A 15,830-nucleotide genomic window follows, 5' to 3' on the forward strand; every position below is an offset into this window, starting at 1 on the left:
GATCCGATCTAGCGCCAAACGGACGGCGCCTCCGTGTCAACACACGTACAGCCCGGTGACGTCTCCTCCTTCTTGATCCAGCAAGGGAAGAGGAGAAGTTGAGGGAGAGCTCCGGCAGCACGACGGCATGGTGGTGGAGCTTGTGGTATTTCTGCAGGGCTTTGCCAAGCTCTACGGAGGAGGAGGAGGTGTTGGGGAGGGAGAGGCTGCGCCAGGGACAAGGGTGCAGCTCCCATGCACCTCCCCACTATATATAGGGGTGGAGGGGGCTGATTTCTTGCCCTCCAAGTCCATTGGGGCGTTAGCAAAGGTGGTAGGAAAGAAATCCCATCCTTTCCTTTCCCCACCGATTGTTATCCCCCTTTTTAGGGATCTTGATCTTATCCCTTCGGGATATGATCTTATTCCTTCTAAGGGGGGATCTTGGTGTGCCTTGAACAGGGGTGTGGGGACTTGCCCCCCACTACCCACGTTCATGTGGGTCCCCCCTTGCAGGTGGGCCCACTCCGGAACCTTCTAGAGACTTCCCGGTACAATACCGAAAAATCCCGAACATGTTCCGGTGGCCAAAATAGGACTTCCCCATATATAAATCTTTACCTCCGGACCATTCTAGAACTCCTCGTGACGTCCGAGATCTCATTCAAGACTCCTAACAACTTTCGGTAACCACATAAAATTCCCATAACAACTCTAGCGTCACCGAACCTTAAGTGTGTAGACCCTACGGGTTCGGGAATCATGCAGACATGACTGAGAAAGCTCTCTGGCCAATAACCAATAGTGGGATCTGGATACCCATGTTGGCTCCCACATGTTCCATGATGATCTCATCGGATGAACCACGATGTCGGGGGTTCAATCAATCCCGTATACAATTCCCTTTGTCAATCGGTATGTTACTTGCCCGAGATTCGATCGTCGGTATCGCAATACCTAGTTCAATCTCATTACTGGCAAGTCACTTTACTCATTCCGTAATGCATAATCCTATGACCAACTACTTAGTCACATTGAGCTCATTATGATGATGCATTACCGAGTGGGCCCAGAGATACCTCTCCGTCATACGGAGTGACAAATCCAGTCTCGATTCATGCCAACCCAACATACACTTTCGAAGATACCTGTAGTGCACCTTTATAGCCACCCAGTTACGTTGTGACGTTTGGTACACCCAAAGCATTCCTACGGTATCCGGGAATTGCACAATCTCATGGTCTAAGGAAATGATACTTGACATTAGAAAAGCTCTTAGCAAACGAACTACACGATCTTGTGCTATGCTTAGAATTGGGTCTTGTCCATCACATCATTCTCCTAATGATGTGATCCTGTTATCAATGACATCTAATGTCCATGGTCAGGAAACCATAACCATCTATTGATCAACGAGCTAGTCAACTAGAGGATCACTAGGGACATGTTGTGGTCTATGTATTCACACATGTATTACGGTTTCCAGTTAATACAATTATAGCATGAACAATAGACAATTATCATGAACAAGGAAATACAATAATATCCATTTTATTATTGCCTCTAGGGCATATTTCCAACAGTCTCCCACTTGCACTGGAGTCAATAATCTAGTTCACATCACTATGTGATTGTAATGAATCCAACACCCATGGGGTTTGATCATATCTCGTTTGTGAGAGAGGTTATTAGTCAATGGGTTTGAACCTTTCAGATCCCTGTGTGTTTTACAAATCTCTATGTCATCTTGTAGATGCAGCTACCACGCGCTATTTAGAACTATTCCAAATAATTGTTCTACTATATGAATCCGGTTTACTACTCATAGTCATCCAGATTAGTATCAAAGTTTGCATCGACATAACCCTTTACAACGAACTCTTTTACCACCTCGATAATCGAGAAAAATCCTTAGTCCACTAGTTACTAAGGATAAGTTTGACTATTGTCATGTGATCCATTCCTGGATCACTCTTGTACCCCTTGACTGACTCATGGCAAGGCACACTTCAGGTGCGGTACACATCATAGCATACTGTAGAGCCTACGTCTAAAGCATAGGGGACGACCTTCGTCCTTTCTCTCTCTTCTGCCGTGGTCAGGTCTTGAGTCTTACTCAATACTCACACCTTATAACACAGCCAAGAACTCCTTCTTTGCCGATCTATTTTGAACTCCTTCAAAAACTTGTCATGATATGTATTCATTTGAAAGTACTATTAAGCGTTTTTTATCTATCCTTATAGATCTTGATGCTCAATGTTCAAGTAGCTTAATCCAGGTTTTCCATTGAAAAACACTTTTCAAATAACCCTATATGCTTTCTAGAAATTCTACATCATTTCTGATCAACAATATGTCAACAACATATACTCATCAGAAATTCTATAGTGCTCCCACTCACTTCTTTGGAAATACAAGTTTCTCATAAACTTTGTATAAACCCAAAATCTTTGATCATCTCATCAAAGCGTATATTCCAACTCCGAGATGCTTACTCCAATCCTTAGAAGGATTGCTGGAGCTTTGCATACTTGTTAGCATCTTTTAGGATTGAAAAAACCTTCTGGTTGTATCACATACAACCTTTCCTCAAGCAACTCTTCGAGGAAACAATGTTTTGACATCCTATCTGCAAGATTTCATAAATAATGCAGTAACTGCTAATATAATTCCAACAGATTCTTAACATCGCTACGAGTGAGAAAGTCTCATCGTAGTCAACTCCTTGAACTTGTCGGAAAACATCTTAGCGACAAGTCGAGCTTTCTTAATGGTGACACTTACCATCATTGTCCGTCTTTCATTTAAAATCCATCTGTACCCAACAGCCTTACGACCATCAAGTAGTTCTTCCAAAGTCCACACTTTGTTTTCATACATGGATCCTCTCTCGGATTTTATGGCCTCTAGCCATTTGTCGGAATCCGGGCCCACATCGCTTCTCCGTAGCTCATAGGTTCATTGTTGTCTAGCAACATGACCTCCAAGACAGGATTACCATACCACTCTGAAGTAGTACGCGTCCTTGTCTACCTACGAGGTTTGGTAGTGACTTGATCCAAAGTTTCATGATCTCTATCATCAGCTTCCACTTCAACTGGTGTAGGCTCCATAGGAACAACTTCATGTGCCCTACTACACACTGGTTTAAGTGATGGTTCAATAACCTTATCAAGTCTCCACCATCCTCCCACTCAATTCTTTCGAGAGAAACTATTCCTCGAGAAAGGATCTGTTTCTAGAAACAATCACTTTTGCTTCCGGGTCTGAATTAGGAGGTATACCCAACTATTTTTGGGTGTCCTATGAAGATGCATTTATCTGCTTTGGGTTCGAGTTTATCTGGCTGAAACCTTTTCACATAAGTGTCGCAGCCCCAAACTTTCAAGAAACGACAGCTTAGGTTTCTCTAAACCATAGTTCACACGGTGTCATATCAATGGAATTACGTGGTGCCCTATTTAAAGTAAATGCGGTTGTCTCTAATGCTTAACCCATAAACGATAGTGGTAATTCGATAAGAGACGTCATGGCATGCACCATATCCGATAGGGTGCAGCTATGACGTTCGGACACACCATCACACTATGGTGTTCCAGGCGGCATTAGTTGTGAAATAGTTTCTACAATGTCTTAATTGTGTACCAAACACGCAACTCAGATATTCATCTCTATGATCATATCATAGACATTTTATCCTTTTATCACGACGATCTTCAACTTCACTCTGAAATTACTTGAACCTTTCAACAATTCAGACTTTTGTTTCATCAAGTAAATACACTTGGCATCTACTCAAATTATTTGTGAAGTAAGAAAATAACGATATCCAATGCGTGCCTAAGCACTCATTGGACTGCACACATCAAAATGCATTACTTCCAACAAGTTGCTTTCTTGTTCCATTTCACTAAAAACGAGGCCTTTCAGTCATCTTGCCCATGTGGTATGATTTGCATGACTCAAGTGATTCAAAATCAAGTGAGTCCAAATGATCCATCGGCATGGAGTTTCTTCATGCGTATATACCAATAGACATGGTTTGCATGTATCAATCTTTTCAAAAACGAGTGAGTCCAAAGATCCATCAACATGGAGCTTCTTCATGCGTTTTATACCAATATGACTCTAATGGCAGTGCCACAAGTATATGATACTATCATTACTATCTTATATCTTTTGGCATGAACATGTGTATCACTACGATCGAGATTCAATAAACCATTCATTTTAGGTGCAAGACCATTGAAGGTATTATTCAAATAAACAGAGTAACCATTATTCTCCTTAAATGAATAACTGTATTGTGATAGACATAATCCAATCATGTCCATGCTCAACGCAAACACTAAATAACAATTATTTAGTTTTGACACCGATCCTGATGGTAGAGGGAGCGTGCGATTTTGATCACATCAACCTTGGAAATACTCCCAACACATATCGTCACCTCGCCTTTAGCTAGTCTCCATTTATTCCATAGCCTTTTATTTCGAGTTACTAACACTTAGCAACTGAACCGGTATCTATTACCATGGTGCTACTAGGAGTACTAGTAAAGTACACATCAATATGATGTATATCCAATATACTTCTATCGACCTTGCCAGCCTTCTCATCTACCAAGTATCTAGGGTAGTTCGGCTTCAGTGACCGTTCCCCTCATTACAGAAGCACTTAGTATCGGGTTTGGGTTCAACCTTGGGTTTCTTCACTAGAGAAGCAACTGATTTGCCATTTCATGAAGTATCCCTTCTTGCCCTTGCCCTTCTTGAAACTAGTGGTTTCACTAACCATCAACAATTGATGCTCCTTCTTGATTTCTACTTTCGCGGTGTCAAACATCGCGAATATTTCAAGGATCATCATATCTATCCCTGATATGTTATAGTTCATCACGAAGCTTTAGTAGCTTGGTGGCAATGACTTTGGAGAAACATCACTATCTCATCTAGAAGATTAACTCCCACTCGATTCAAGTGATTGTTGTACCCAGACAATCTGAGTACAAGCTCAACGATTGAGCTTTTCTCCCTTATCTTGTAGGCTAAGAAACTCGTCAGGGGTCTCATACCTCTTGGCGTGGGCACTAGCCTGAAATCCCAATTTCATCCCTTGGAACATCCCCTATGTTCCGCGACATTTCAGAAATCGTCTTTGGCGCCTCAATTCTAAACCGTTTAACATTACTGAACTATCACGTAATCATCAAAACATGTATGTCAGATGTTCTCAACATCCACAGACGATGTTTGAGGTCCAGCACACCGAGCGGTGCATTAAGGACATAAGCCTTCTACGCGGCAATGAGGACAATCCTTAGTTTACGGACCCAGTCCGCATAATTGCTACTATCAACTTTCAACTAAATTTTCTCTAGGAACATATCTAAAACAGTAGAACTAAAACGCGAGCTACGACATAATTTGCAAAGACCTTTTGACTAGCTTCAGGATAATTAAGTTCATCTAATCAAATTAGTTAATGAACTCCCACTCAGATAGACAGCCCTCTAGTCATCTAAGTCATACATGATCCGAGTCAACTAGGCCGTGTCTGATCATCACGTGAGACGGACTAGTCATCATCGGTGAACATCTTCATGTTGATCGTATCTACTATACGACTCATGTTCGACCTTTCGGTCTCTTGTGTTCCGAGGCCATGTCTATACATGCTAGGCTCGTCAAGTCATGAAAGTGCTAGTTATCGACTAGAGGGGGGGGTGAATAGGCGATTTTTATCAAAGTCTTCAAAACATGGTAGTTTCAAAGACAAACAATAGAAATGACCTAATTGATATGCAGCGGAAGATAAACTACAACAAGCAAGCCATAGTCAAGTATGCAATATCATTAACGTACGAAAACTAATAGCAGCTAGGTAGTAAGGATCAGGATGGAAGATAGTATGAAGCCAATCAACAATAGTAGTCAAACACTGAAGTCAAACAGATAAGACAGATAAGCAATGACTTCACGAAGACAAACTCAAAGTAAAGGAGGGAAGGGATAGAACCAGTCACTTGTTGAAGACATAGGATTTGTTGGACCAGTTCCAGTTGCTGTGACAACTGTACATCTGGTTAGGGAGGCTGAGATTCAACTCAGAAGACCGTGTCTTCACCTTATTCCCCTTGAGCTAAGGACACCTAGTCCTCGCCCAATCACTCTGGTAAGTCTTCAAGGTAGACTTCCAAACCTTCACAGACTTCGTTCACCCGGCAATCCACAATGACTCTTGGATGCTCAGAACGCGACGCCTAACCGACTGGAGGATACACAGTCCTCAAGTGTAATAAGTCTTCAGGTCACACAGACAGAAAGACTTCAGTGATGCCTAACACTCTTTGGCTCTGGGTGTTTGGGCTTTGTCCTCGCAAGGATTTCTCTCTCAAAGGCTTCGAGGTGGGTTGCTCTCAAAACGATAAAAGCCGTAAACTAACTCTGAGCAGCCACCAATTTATGGTGCAGGGGGTGGGCTATTTATAGCCACAAGGCAACCCGACCTGATATGTCCGAAATGACCCTGGGTCACTAAGGAACTGACACGTGTTCCAACGGTCAGATTTCAAACACACACGGCAACTTTACTTGGGCTACAAGCAAAGCTGACTCATCCAGCTCTGGATAAGATTTGCTCTCATTGTCTTCGCTCGAAGACATAGGATTTGGGTTGAGCATCACTTCGGTCGCACTGACTTAGTTCACTTGGACCCCACTTAACAGTACGGTGGTTCCTATGACTCAACACACAAGAAAAGGAAACAACGAAACAACTCAGTCTTCGCGCTCCATAGTCTTCACTCAATGTCTTCTCATGTCATAGTCTTCAATGTGAACCTCTTCACACACCACCATTGTCTTCAATGTCTTCATACATTTTTAGGGGTCAACTCCGGTAGGTAAACCGAATCAATGAGGGACACTACCTGCGTTATCCTGCAATTCTCACAAACGCATTAGGCCCTCAACCAACTTTGTCGTCAATACTCCAAAACCAACTAGGGGTGGCACTAGATGCACTTACAGTCTCCCCCTTTTTGGTGATTGATGACAAACTGGTTGAAGTTTTCAACGGGAAAGAAGTATGTGAAATTGTAAAGGGTAGTGTATTGTATTCATAAGTGGCAAGGACTCCCCCTGAAGATGTGCATATAAATAATTTGCTTTTGGAATGCAAATGCACATGGCAGGTTGTACTTGTGGAGATCCTCTTCAACTTATGAAGATAATTCATCATGCATGAAATGATATAACTTAAAGAATGACATGCATAATGGAAAATGGACGTCTTTAGAATGATCTAAGTGCGGAAGTTATCATCGCACGTGAAAATGCAAATAAGTAGCAGATGACCATCAAGTTTAAGTATTACAACTCGAAGAACGAAGTGTATCAAAAGCAAGAGTTGTAAGCACTAGGCAAAAATATAAAGCACCCGCCATTATGAACCCGCTTGAAGACTATCAAACTCATACGCTTCTCCCCCTTTTGTCAGTAATGACCAAAAAGGTTTGAAGATATAGAGCATCTACTCGTCCTCATGAGGAGTAGTTGAAGCAGCAGGGTTGTCGTTGTCGTTTGGCAGTGCAGACGAACTCGGTGCAGTGTCTATGCGTGCAGAAGTAGGGAGCGGTGAAGTTGCATCGTCTTCATCATCGATCACATTGGCATTTACAGTTGCCGCGGAGGAAGAATAGTCAGAGTCTTCAAGAGATGGAGTTCTTCGTAGGACAACATTCCGTGGAGGAGTGGAGTCAAACTTGAATCTTTCAGTGAAGCCATCGTCTTGAAGATCAGCTTCAGCACTGAGTAGGGTCAAACTCTTCCATGAGCGCCGACAAGTTTTGTGAGTGACAAATGCATTCTTGGTGGCAAGGTTTCGAATGCGATTTACATCCACCAAGAGGCTTTGCATCTACCGCTTCAACCAAAAATGATGCTTATCTTGCTTCTGGTGTAGGGCCACTAGAAGTTCTCGGTCATTGAGGACCCGAGAGCGCTTCCGAGGCCTTTGAGCAATTGTGCTCTCAGTAGCTTCAGTTTGTGCATGATGAGGCAAACGAGTATTCCCAGCCATCGGATAGACACGCGTGACAGCTTGGACTCCTTCCATAGGCTGAGTGAAGCTTTGATGTTCAGCATTTTGAGGACAAAGAGGCTTCTTGGTAGGTTCTGGGTATATGGCTTCAACTGACATATCAACCTATGGTAGGAAGATCACATGATTGCGAGTAGATGGTTGGTAGTTGACAGCTGAGTGTTGCTTGATGAGGTGCATAACCCATGGAGCATAGAACTTCAGTCCGAAAAGGTCAGATCCAGATGCAGCCAGTTGCCTGATGAAGAAATCATGTGCATTGAAGCTGATGCCATTGAGGATGTAAAAGACCAATGTCTTCATGGCTCCTTCAAGTTTTGCAGCTGAGGAATGTCCTTTGATCGGCCAGAGAGTCCGCCTGATAATATGATATATAGTGCGCGTCAGATACTCAAGGTCATCAACAAAGAACTCCTTTGGATATTCAGCATCACGTGGCAAAGGCTTCATCATGCTCAACATCTGGCTCATATTGGGTTCAGGCATGTGGAAGATGCTTTCCAGTGCATTGCGGTGTTGCTGACAACCAGGTTCATATAGATCGCCGGGAGTGGATAGGCCTGTAAGCTCAATGATGTCAAGAGCTTTGGCTTCATGATGAACATTTCCTGTCATCCACTCGAGAACCCAGGTCTTGATATCTCTGTTGTAGCCGCGAATGTGGAGGGTAGCATAGAATTGAAGCAATAGCTCTTCATTCCAATGTTCTTTGTCTGTGACAAAGCTGAACAGACCGGCATCACGAAAGCAGTCAAGTGCTTCTTATAAGCACGGCAGTCCAGCAATGGCTTCGGTATCGAGGCACATATGAGGGAAAATGCGCCCTTGATCATACAGAACACAGGAGTAATAGCTTCGCTGCTGATGACTCCAGAACCGATCTGATGATATTCTTGGCCTTGTGTAGGGGTCCCTTGAGCTGTCAAAGAATGTATTGTGGCTTTTGAAGCCATTTGCATTGAAAGACCCGGCAGATGTGGCAGTACCTGGAAACCGTGGCAGTCTTGGCTTTGGCTTCTGGACCTGAGGCCTATGCTCAATGTGATAGTCAAAAACTGAGGACCAGAGACTGTAGGCGGAGGGACCAGAATGGGCCATCTTACTGTGATTAGCTTGCCATGGTTGTATGCTTGCTCGATTGTATAGGGCCGTGGTGGCGGAACAGGAGCAGTGGCAGCAGCTGAGGCTTCAGGCTGTACAACAGGTGCTTCAGGAGCAATTGCCTCATTGGTTTCAGGCACACTGTTTGGTTCAAGCTCCACATTAGCTTCAGCCATGACAACGTCATGAGCTTCACTTGCGTTGGTAGTGGCAGCTTCAGGATTTTCAACCTCCACTTGAGGAGCTGGAGGGTCAGGCACAGACACGTTCACTTCATGAACTGTTTCTTCAGGCATGGGGGGAGTTTGGACACGTTCTTCTTGACGTTCTTCATCGGCTGATGCAGCCGGATTGTCTTCAGCAGCTTGTGCTTCAGACACAAAGACATTCACAGTTGGAGTGGCTTCAGAGAACACTTGACGTGCAACAGGTTGACGGTGCACTTCTCCTTCTGGAACGCTCGGAAGAGAGACTTGAGGCCTTGGTCCTTTGCGAAGCCTTTGTAGTACGGGCGACGCCTTTGGAGATGGAGTGGGCAGGTCTTCATCCTCTTCAACTTGCACGGATGGTGTGGCTTGTTGTTGTTGGGGAGTACTGGGGGAGTCGTCGTCTTGCGGGCGATCAGCCCATGAAGCATCTTGAGCAATTAGCGTTAGAGGACGACCAATGCTGATGAGTTTGCTGTTCGTGAGAACAGGCGATGATACCACATTGTATTCAATTTGAGGAAGAACTTCATCATCTTCAACATTGTCATCTTGACTAATGTCTTCAACAGCGGTGGGTTCAGCTGCTGGAACATCTTTAGCTTCCGGAGCCTCTGTCGAAGCAGGCTCATGAACAGTCATGCGAAGTTCTTGTGATGCAGATGCAGGACTAACCATTGAGATGGGTTCAACAACAAGGGGCTCTGTGGGAGTAGCCCGACTCTTCTTGACCTTGCGCTTCTTCTTGGAGGGAGCAGCTTCAGAGGCTTCAGTATTCTTTCTCTTTCTGGCTTCAGCCTCGGCAGCCCTCGTCTTCTTCTGTTCTGAAGCGGTAGTAGTGACCTTTGGCTTCGAGCCAATCATGCTGCTTGGGAAGATAATGCGAGGAGCTTCTTGACTTGAAGGTGCAGGTTGGGCAGTGGAGAGCTTCTTCTTCTTTGCTGCCATCCTGGGGTCAATGCCAGGACGGCCAAGAGACTTGCGCTTCTCAGCCTCATTGTAGGCAAGCACACACTTGTCAGCCAGATTCTTCATACACTCTCTTGAGCCTCGAGCTTCTTCACGCTTCTTGTGAAAGGCTTCTTTGAGCTCATGCCGCATGATCTTGAAGTTCTTGACATCTTGCACGTTGAGCGTGGCCACATGCTTCTTGAACTAAGCCTTTTCATAGTCAATTTTGTGCTTCAGTTCAACGATGCGCTGAGCAATAGCTAGCTCAGAAGCAATGGCGCCATTGAAGGCGACGCTGAGGCCAATTGGAAGTTGCGGATCATCAAAGCTGAGATTTGGTGTGTCAAACCACTCATCAATGAAGTTATGGATGATTGCCACGTCAAAGAGAGGTAAGTTGTTGAAGATCTCTGCTTCTTCCTTGCTCTTGATCAGTTGCTCAAGAGCATCATCTGCAAGATCGTCATCGCTGGACAGATCAATGTGCTCTTCACGCAGAATAGCAGCTGGAGTCAAAGCCTGATCAGTACTCTTGACGATTTTCTTTTTCTTCTCCGTCTTCTTGGAGATGCGGGAAAAATCTTCAGACTGGACACTGGCTTCAGGAGGTGCAGTGGCCAGTGGCTTCACACGAGAAGCTTTTGGAGGAGCAGCTGATGATGAAGCCTTAATCTTCTTTGGCTTCTGCGGCCTTGGAGGAGGAGCTGGGGCTTCATCAGAATCAGCATCATTGTCAGAATGATCCACTTTGGCACCTTGTACCAAGATGTAGGAGATGAGACCATCAAGGCTTGCAAAGGGGCCAATTCTATTTTCTTCAGCTTCACGTGTGCCATCATCACGGGGAGCAGAGGGACCAGGATTGAAGTCTAATCCCCGTGACTTCTTGTTTTCCTTTGCCGAAGCCTTAGCAAACTGGAAGTTGCGCTTGAAGAGATTGTCGTCACGACACCAGAACAATGATGATGGGTCGGCTTCTTCAGGCTGTGGTCCACGGACCATGCAAGGACAGAATTCTTGCGCAATGGCTTCAGCTTTGTTCTTGGGGGGAAGGCCTTGATAGAGAATATCACCCCAAGGGCTCTTGATAGCATTCTTCTCTGCGTACTCCTGGGTCACGAACTGGTACTTGAACCACTGTTCAGCCCAATAGCGTCGAATCCATTGGATTCGAGTCTTGCGCTGATTGTAATTCTCTTCAGGATCTGTTTTGTAGATTTCAGCAAGATCATCAGGCAGATCCTTTGACGTTCCCCCACGATGCTGTCTGCCACCCTTCCTTACTGATTTCTCTGCAGCCATGAACTTCAAACTGAATGGTTTCAATATGTTCAAAGGCTTCAAAGGCTTTCGCTTGCTGGTCAGACAGGAACTGGCTTCAGGAGAATCAATGTGTTGCTGTAAGAATTCTGCAAACGAATGCAGACTATGAGAACCTAGGGATTCTCCCATGGACATGTACCTGTGACAGCATTAGAGATGCGAGGGAAGGGGAAGAGGTTATATGCATTCTCAGAAGATTTTGAAGATAAATCAGTTTGAAGACATTGACCTCATGTTGCGAAGACATTCACTTATATGTTGAGAGTCGGTTCCAGATTTGTATGAGTCCGTGAATAAGTACAAGTGAGGAATCTAACTAGATGTGAAGCTTAAGTGAATATACTAGGCAGTATGAGATGCAGACAGAATAGATCTAACTTTGTAGAGACGGAAACCAATTTTGGTAAATTGGATGAATCATTGAGGATCAAAAAGATGGTAAAAATAGAGTTATATTTACCACATGAAGAACTGCTAGATGGGAAGAAGTTGGAGACCGAGCAGTTCAGTCCATCGTGCCCTAACTTGGCGACGGAGGACACCTACGGCGGCGGCGGAGAGGACGATGCCCGCGGCCGACGTGAGGACGGCGTCGGAGAAGTCACAGTAGCTAAGCGCTTCGTCGCCAGCGTCATCGAGAGCTAGCGGTGGCGCTAGGGTTTTGACAAGGTGGAGAGGTGGAAGAAGGTTTTCTTGACCGCAGGGGACACGTATTTATAAGTAGGTGTGCGGCATAGCACAATTACGCAGGTGCCCCTGTCTGTTCACATCCGTGGGACACGTGGCAAGCATACAACATACTCAGAGTTGTCCCACGTTCCCACGCCCGCCAAGTTTGTCGGATGGTTGTTCCGGCTTCTCCGGATATCGACAATAAAGATGAATCATTTAAATAGGACTTGATGTTTGTCTCTGTGTCTTCTGCTGACAAGGATGCAGAGAAGACATTCGACAGTTTCAACAGAATGCATATGATTTGGACAGATAGAGTTTGAGATAGTAAGAATAGAGAGATTAGGGTCCGATCACATTCACTTAGTTCAAAAGATTCAACAATGAAGACATAGCTATAAGTGAATGCTGTAGAGGACAGAATACTAGCATATATATATATATGAGAAAGCAATCAACTCAGCACAGTGAAGTAAATCATGAAGATAAGTTGAAAGTTGAAGACAAATCAATATGCGAAGATATTCAACAATAACGCCATGAGTGAAACACTTCAAACCAAGAAATTTGGTGGTGGCGTTACCCACCGTATAGGAAGTATTAGACCCAGACACGGCGCACAATTATCGAGGCGCTCCGAAGTCAAATTCCATGTTAATGTATTCACACTCAGAATGTAAGTCTTCATTGATTGAAGATATACTGTACTTTGTGTGTTGCACATCTAAGTCATCAATATGCATAAGTGTTAGGATGTGTGCCTGATTCACGGGACATTTGAGGATTCCAAGATATTTAGCTCACACCGTAACTTGCAAAACCTTTTCTCATCCAAGGGCTTTGTGAAGATATCTTCCAGTTGCTCTTCAGTGTTGACGTGAATGATGTCAATATCTTTCTTCATGACATGATCTCTGAGGAAATGATGACGAATTTCAATGTGCTTTGTCTTCGAGTGCTGAACTGGATTGTTGGCAATCTTGATGGCGCTTTCGTTATCGCAGAAGAGAGGGACTTGCTTCAGATTGATGCCATAGTCCTTGAGAGTTTGCTTCATCCATAGAAGCTGAGCACAACAAGATCCAGCAGCAATGTGTTCAGATTCAGCAGTTGAGAGTGATACACAGTTTTGCTTCTTTGAAGACCAACAGACAAGTGATCTTCCCATAAAGTGACATGTTCCTGATGTTGACTTGCGATCCACCTTGTCACCAGCATAATCAGCATCCGAGAATCCAACCAGATCAAACCTTGAGCCCTTTGGATACCATAATCCGAGTGTTGGGGTGTAAGCCAAATATCTAAGAATTCGCTTCACAGCTAAGTGATGCGATTCCTTTGGTGCCGCTTGGAATCGAGCACACATGCAAACACTAAGCATAATATTTGGCCTAGATGCACATAGGTAAAGTAAAGAACCAATCATGGAGCGGTATACCTTTTGATCGAACTCTTTACCATTGTCGTCGGGACCAAGATGATGTTTAGCTGGCATTGGCGTCGTGTAACCTTTGCAATCTTGCATGCCGAACTTCTTCAGGCAGTCTTTGAGATTATTTTCTTGAGATATGAAGATGCCATTTCTTTGCTGACGAATTTGAAGACCAAGGAAGAACTTCAGCTCACCCGTCATGGACATCTGATATTGCTCTTGCATCATGTATCCAAACTCATCACTATACTTCTGGTTGGTGCAGCCGAAGATTATGTCATCCACATATATTTGGCACACAAACAGTTCATCATCATATGTCTTCGTGAAGAGTGTGGGATATAGGGATCCTGGTTTGAAGCCTTTTCTCTTCAGGAAGTCTTTGATTGTATCATACCAGGAGCGAGGAGCTTGTTTGAGGCCATACAGTGCTTTGTTTAGTTTGTACACCATATCAGGATATTTTGGATCTTCAAAGCCAGGTGGTTGAGCAACATACACTTCTTCTTCAATTTTGCCATTGAGGAAGGCACTTTTCACATCCATTTGATATAGCAAGATGTTGTGGTGATTAGCATAGGCTAGCAGTATGCGAATGGCTTCAAGCCGAGCCACAGGAGCAAAAGTTTCATCAAAGTTGATTCCTTCAACTTGAGTATATCCTTGTGCTACTAGACGAGCTTTGTTCCGGATGACTTGACCATGCTCATCTTGCTTGTTCCGATATATCCATTTAGTGCCAATAATGTTATGCTTGCGAGGGTCAGGGCGCTTGACAAGTTCCCAAACATTATTCAGCTTGAACTGTTGAAGTTCTTCTTGCATGGCTTGAATCCATTCAGGTTCCATAAAGGCTTCAGCAACTTTCTTGGGTTCAGATATTGATACAAATGAAAAATGCCCACAGAAATTTGCTAACTGTGTTGCTCTTGAGAGAGCAAGCGGACCAGGTGCGTTGATGCTATCAATTATCTTCTCAATTTGTACTTCATTTGCAACACGAGGATGAACTGGACGAAGACCTTGCTCATGCAGATCATTGTCATCATTGGAAGGATTGTCTTCGGTCTGAGCATTGTCTTCAGGTTGGCTTGGTGCAGAAATGATAAGTTCCTCTCCAGGCTGTGCTTCAGAGGGCATGATTTCACCAGTTCCCATCAGCTTGATAGATTCACTGGAAGGAGCTTCATCTAGTGTGCTTGGCAGGAGCTCTCGTTGTGAACCATTGGTTTCATCAAATCGCACATCCACTGTTTCAACGATTTTGTAGTGGAAGAGGTTGAAGACTCTGTAAGAGTGGGAATCCTTTCCATAGACAAGCATGAAGCCTTCGTGAGCTTTGGGTTCAAATTTTGACTTGTGATGGGGATCCTTGATCCAGCATCTAGCACCAAAGACTCTGAAGTAGCTGACATTTGGCTTCTTGCCAGTAAGGAGCTCATAGGATGTTTTGCCCAGAAGCTTATGGATGTAGACACGGTTGATGATGTGACAAGCTGTATCAATAGCTTCAGGCCAGTATTTTCTTGGTGTCTTGTACTCGTCGAGCATTGTTCGAGCCATCTCAATGAGGGTTCTGTTCTTGCGCTCAACAATGCCATTTTGCTGAGGTGTGTATGGAGCAGAAAATTCATGAGTGATTCCCATTGTATCCAGATAGAGATCAAGCCCGGTGTTCTTGAATTTAGTGCCGTTATCACTTCTGATATGCTTGATCTTGACACCATAATTGTTCATTGCTCGATTGGCGAATCGTCTGAAGACATCTTGTACTTCGGTCTTGTAGAGAATTATGTGCACCCATGTGTATCTTGAGTAGTCATCAACAATAACGAAGCCATAGAGACACGCCGTTGTTGTGAGGGTGGAGTAGTGAGTAGGACCAAATAAGTCCATGTGCAACAGCTCAAAGGGTTGAGATGTCGTCATGATTGTCTTCGAGGGGTGCTTGGCCCTCGTCATCTTTCCAGCTTCGCAGGCACCACACAAATGATCTTTCTTGAACTTGACACTTTCGATGCCTATGACATGCTTCTTCTTGATGAGAGTGTGTAAGTTCC

Source organism: Triticum dicoccoides, chromosome 5B (assembly GCF_002162155.2).
Source record: "Triticum dicoccoides isolate Atlit2015 ecotype Zavitan chromosome 5B, WEW_v2.0, whole genome shotgun sequence".
NCBI classification, from domain to species: domain Eukaryota; kingdom Viridiplantae; phylum Streptophyta; class Magnoliopsida; order Poales; family Poaceae; genus Triticum; species Triticum dicoccoides.